Raw genomic sequence first — 6,000 nt, 5'->3', positions numbered from 1 at the left:
CTGCCCTGAACTTTGAAGTAGAAGGGTAGAATATTTCTGAAAGGAATTTGGAGATTTATCTGTAGTCCCCAAAGATGTGACTTGTAAGTCATATAACTAAATTCTGTCCAAAGTTTTATTTGTTAATAACAAAGTCTCTGAATTGGTGAGATTCACATTTTTACAGTACTATGCCCTCTGGGTTTTACTCCAAAAGAACACATTGCTTGATAAAGCCATCTTTGTAATGTCTGTCCAGATGGATATTGCACAAGTGGCACCATCTATTTTCCTTCCATAAAAGAAGACAAGTCCTTGATTACAAGTCTATGTCCATTTCTCTTTGTCAATATGCAGTGCTTAATAAAATTATTTTATGATTGTAATGTGCTCATTTTCCACAGATAGCATGCTTTGTGAGTAGAAACTGTACAGCCTGGGATTTATTGCAGGGGCTGTCTTGAATTCTGAAACCATGATTTCAGATTACCAACATGAGAGAGGACATTTCACCTTGGGAGAATATTCTTAGCCTGAAGAGATGACACCCATAAATATTACTAAATTTTAGGAAATTAAAATCTTATTCTTCATCTCCATGAACTCCATTTTTTCCCCCAATAAAACTGATTGCTGAAAGTACAGACTATCCATTTCCTTTTTAGGTTTTGTGCCTTGACCTTTTGGGATACCTTGTGCATTTATATCTTTCTAGTCTCTCTCTGTACTCATTGTTTAAAATGATGCATTCTCTGTGCTTTAAAAAAGCTTTGTCATCATGTCAATTTCCGCCTCAAAATGTAGCACTCATTGCACCTAGAATTAACCTGTAATTCTTAGCAGTGACAGCAAGGCCCTGTAGGACTTGATTCTGCCTACCTTTTTCATCTCCAATAAATCTTCCCCTAGGTCATTATGCTCAGTGACACTAGATGATTTTTCATTTTTTGAGGACAGCACACTCATTCCTGACCTTGTACCTGTGAATTTGTAATTCCCTTATTCTGGAATTTTCCTAGTCCAGATTTTCAAATGAGTGGCTTCTTCTCAATATGTCTTTCATCATCAGCCATCTAGTGCTGCCACCTATTAGTCTAGTCCCTCATCACTTTAACCTGTTTTTTTCCTTCATAGCATTTGTCAAATTCAGAAATACTATTTAGTTAGAAGTTTATGTCACGATATCCATTGAAATGCATTTGCTATGAAATTAGGGACCCTGTATTATTCACACCTGTATAACCATGATTTATCACAGAATGCAGAACAGAGTAAATGGTCAGTAAATATTTATTTTTAAGTTAAAAAATGGAGGCAGTGATAGTATAAGCACAGTTAAAAGCATAGGATTGAGATCAGTGATTAAATCCTGGCTTCTTGCCATTTAACCTTTCTCAAGTTGTTTGCTTTAATCACAACATGGTAATAAAACTATTTATTAATTAAGGTCTATTGTGGCTATTAGTTGAGGTGATGTATGGAAAGTGCCTAGGATGCCTAACATGTGGCAATTGCTCACTGGTGGTTGTGATAGTTTTTCTTTAAGACTGGAAAAGAACAGGTTGGGCTGGAGGCCAAGTACACTCTGAATCCTGGAGCTAGGCCAGGGGTGAAAAGCCAGGAAGCAAATTTTTTGATAAAGTTCAAAAGCACAGACATTCAAAGTTCAGAGTTTGGGTAGAGTAGATGAGGACAAGTAGCAAGGGAAAAACAAAGGTAGGAGGACCATTGACAGTTGCTGCCAATGGGTCAGAGAGACCTGAGCAATGCTAGAAACTGGTTGTTTCTAGCTGAAACTTATATTATTTTGTTGGTTAATATTTTAATATTTTTAGATATTATATGGATCTCATTCTAACTCATTAGAGAGAGCCCAGTTTTATTATTGTATATATGGTTCTCTTTAATATCTATTATCCTTCCAATTTCATCAACTTGAAAGCCAAATAAACTTAATTTAGTCACTTGATCTTAATTTGTCCTAATTTAAAAATTAAACAAGGAAAAAAGGGACAATGTAGTAGTCATGCAAAAAAGAAAAAACAAACAAACAAAACAAAACAAAACAAAACTTTATTAGAATTCCTTATAAATATGTATGACTTTGTTTTGCCATGTTGGAATTACATATGGGTAGAGGGGTCAGGATGAAATAAGGTTTCTCCAGTGCTTGGCCTCTAAAGGTTTTAATTCATTCCTCTCTAGACACGTTTTAGAAAACAGGATTGAGGATTTTAGATCTCATATCTCAAGTCCCAGGTCCAAATTTTCAGCCTCAAACCCTAAATAACTTTTCCTTAAATTAAAATCAAACAACTAAAAGCCAAACAAAAGCCACACAACCAAATCTTTTCTGGAAGGAGTATGTGTGGGAGGATGTTTTGAGTTTAACATTTTTGAAAAATCTCAAAAGTAGAGAAAATTTGGAGAATTGAAAAAAAAAAAAGGCATTTTAATTCCTGATGTCATTTTAGAATATATGTATTTGTGTGCATTTTTATAGCCTAGTAGTAGTCTATTTAAAGCAAAGGATCTTAAGTTTAATCAGTTGTTTTGGGAGATAATAGTAGTTAAGATAAATTAGATTATTCTGTGGTAACAACGCCAAACTCTCAGTGCCTTTTCACAGTGAAAGTTCCTTTCTCCCTCATGTAGAAACCCAGTGGTTTTGGGTGACCTCTGTAAGGTTTTGGGCAGTTGTCCTCTGTGAGGTGCATTGACAGTCCAGACTCTTTTGATTGTGTGGCTCTGCAATCTCCTTTTAAGACCTCCCTGATTGTTGTAGTGCAGAAAGGGAAACCATATGGCCCTTTCCCTTCTCAACATTAAGAAGTGATACTCATTTTTCCCACTTACATTTCATTGTCCAGAACTATTCACATGTTCCCACCTTACTGCAAGTGCATTGGTAAGAAATATTTTCCATATACCCTGGTAAAAATGAGGCACCTGGAATTAGTGTAGGCTACTCTGTATATTATTCCCTGAAGTTGGACTTTTTTTAAGCAAAAGATTTGTCTCAGAGCTTAAAATTATTCCAAATGGGGCCTTGACATTTGTATAAGCTTATTACTGGTAAAATTGGATTATTGGCTACTCAAGGATAATTGGTGATTCAAGGATTACTCAAAGATTACACTAAAAAACACATTCTTATGGCAGATGTGACATAGCCAAGTGTATTTTCACAATGCCATTTTATTTATGTTCTTTAGCTTCCTTTAGGAAATTGATTCTGTGTTTCCTATTTTGTCTAACCTCCCATTTTTGCAGTGGCTCTGAAAAGGGTAGGAGATTTGAGCCATTCCAGTGTGTTGTGGTCAACTTGAAATGCTATCCTGAATTCAGAATAGAGCATGTCATGAAACTCACAGACAATTGGATTAAACCTGAAATTAGTGATATTTAATCATTTTTAAACTTACAAAAGTAGCAATAGATACTTTTATATGGTTCAACCTCATAATTAATAACTAGGATATTGACATTTCCCTTATTTTACCTATTTTTCTGGTATAGTCCTAATTTAGGTAACCTAAAAGAATTTTTTTCTTTATTAATTAAAGTATTACATATGTGTCCTTATGTCCTCATTACCTCCCACCACCCTGCCCTCTTTCCCCTCACTTCCTTAGTGTCTGTGTCCATTGATTAGGCTTATATACATGCATACAAGTCCTTTGGTTGATCTCTCCCCCTCCCCCACCTTCCTTCTAAGTAGGGGTGTCGAACTCAATCAGAGAAGGGGCCAAAATCTAAAATCCAGCCTAAATCGCGGGCCGAATGGTTTACTGAACAGTCATAAACTGTCATTATGATGGAAACGCAGCGGAGTGCAGTGATGACAGCGCGGTGCGGGCCACATTGCAAGGCCTGGCGGGACGGATTTGGCCCACAGGCCTTGTGTTTGACACATGTGCGAGTCTAAGGTTTGACTGTCTGATCAATGCTTCTCTGTCTCTGGATCTGTTTTTGTTCACCAATTTATGTTGTTCATTATATTCCACAAAAGAGTGAGATCATGTGATATTTATCTTTCTTTGACTGATTTCGCACAGCATAGTGCTCTCCAGGTTCATTCATGCTGTTGCAAATGGTATGAGTTTCTTTTTACAGCAGCATAGTATTCCATTGTGTAGATGTACCACAGTTTTCTAATCCACTCATCTGCTGATGGGCATTGAGACTGCATCCAAATTTTTGTTATTATAAATTGTGCTTCTAAGAACATAGGGGTGCATATATCCTTTCTGATAGGTGTTTCTAGTTTCTTGGGATATATTTCTAGAAGTGGGATCATTGGGTCAAATGGGAGTTCCATTTTTACATTTTTGAGGAATATCCATATTGTTCTCTACAGTGACTGCACCAGTTTGCATTCCCACCAGCAGTGCACGAGGGTTCCTTTTTCTCCGCTTCCTTGCATGCATTTGTCATTTGTTGATTTGTTGATGATAGCCTGTCTGACAGGTGTGAGATGGTACCTCATTGTTGTTTTGATTTGCATCTCTAGGATGATTAGTGACTTTGAGTATGTTTTCATATGTCTCTTGGCCTTCTTTATGTCCTCTTTTGAAAAGTATCTATATAGATCTGTTGCCCATTTTTTATGGGACTGTTTTCCTCCCTTTTATTAAGTTGTATGAGTTGCTTGTAAATGTTGGAAATTAAACTCTTATTGGAGATAATGTTGACAAATATGCTCTCTCATGCAGTGGTCTTTCTTGTTGTATTGTTGATGGTTTCTTTTGGTGTGCAGAAGCTTTTTATTTTGATGTAGTCCCATTTGTTTATTTTCTTTTTAGTTTCCATTGCCCTAGTAGTATTATCAGTGAAGCAATTGCTTCGGCATATTTCTGAGATTTTGCTGCCTGTGGATTTCTCTATGGTTTTTATGGTTTCCTGTCTTATGTTTCCCATCCTTCATCTATCGGGTCTAGTAATAATTAATGTCGTTTTTAAACATTCGTTTAAAATCTTGCTTGGCGTTGACTTGTATTGACATAACCTTCAAACACGTGGTATCTACAGAACGTGTGAAGTGCAATTAACAAGTTTTGCTTAAAAAAGTTTGTGTTTGGTTTGTTTTTTGTTGCAAAACTAGGGCTAAGAAGATGGCGGATGAAGAGCATATTCGGCACTGCATGCTTTACGAGTTCCAATTAGGAAGAAAAGCAAGTGAGGCTGCAAAAAACATCTGTAGTGCTCTTGGTCAAGATGCAGTTAGCGCCAGAAAATGCCAGCGTTGGTTTGAGAAATTTTGCGAGAGAAATTTTTTGTTAGATGACAAGAGTGGTCGAGGCCGTGTGTCCAATTTTGATCAAGAAGCTCTTCAAGCTCTTTTGGTGCAAAATCCTCAAATTACCCAACAAGAGCTTGCGACAACTTTAAATTGTTCACAAAAAACAATTTCCAATCAATTGCGTGCACTTGGCAAAGTCCAAAAGTTTGGAAAATGGGTTCCTCATGAGTTGACCGACAACAACTGTAATCAAAGAGTCACAATTTGCAGTTCGCTCCTCTCTCGTCAAAACCGTTTGCCGTTTTTAGAGCAAATTGTTACCGGAGATGAAAAATGGGTGCTGTATGTTAATTTGAAAAGGCGGCCTCAATGGTTGGACAAAAATGAGGCTCCGCAGCCCATGCCAAAACCTGACTTGCATGCGAAAAAAGTGATGTTGTGTGTTTGGTGGAATTTTAAAGGAATTCTTCATTATGAACTTTTACCATCTAACCAAACCATTACAAGTGCAGTGTATAGTGCCCAATTGGAAAGGTTAGCCCAAGCTTTAAGAGAAAAAGAACCCGCGCTGATTAATCGGAAGGGTGTAATTCTTCACCACGATAACGCACGACCGCATACTGCAAGAATCACTGCTGAAAAACTGCGCCAGTTGGAATTGGAAGTTCTCCCTCAACCTGCATATTCTCCTGATATTGCCCCTTCCGATTACCATTTGTTTCGTTCTTTGCAAAACTTTCTTCTTGGAAAAAAATTTAATAATGAAGAATGCCTCAAAA

Source organism: Pipistrellus kuhlii, unplaced genomic scaffold (genome assembly GCF_014108245.1).
Source record: "Pipistrellus kuhlii isolate mPipKuh1 unplaced genomic scaffold, mPipKuh1.p scaffold_m20_p_15, whole genome shotgun sequence".
NCBI lineage: Eukaryota > Metazoa > Chordata > Mammalia > Chiroptera > Vespertilionidae > Pipistrellus > Pipistrellus kuhlii.
This window is presented reverse-complemented; position numbering follows the sequence as displayed.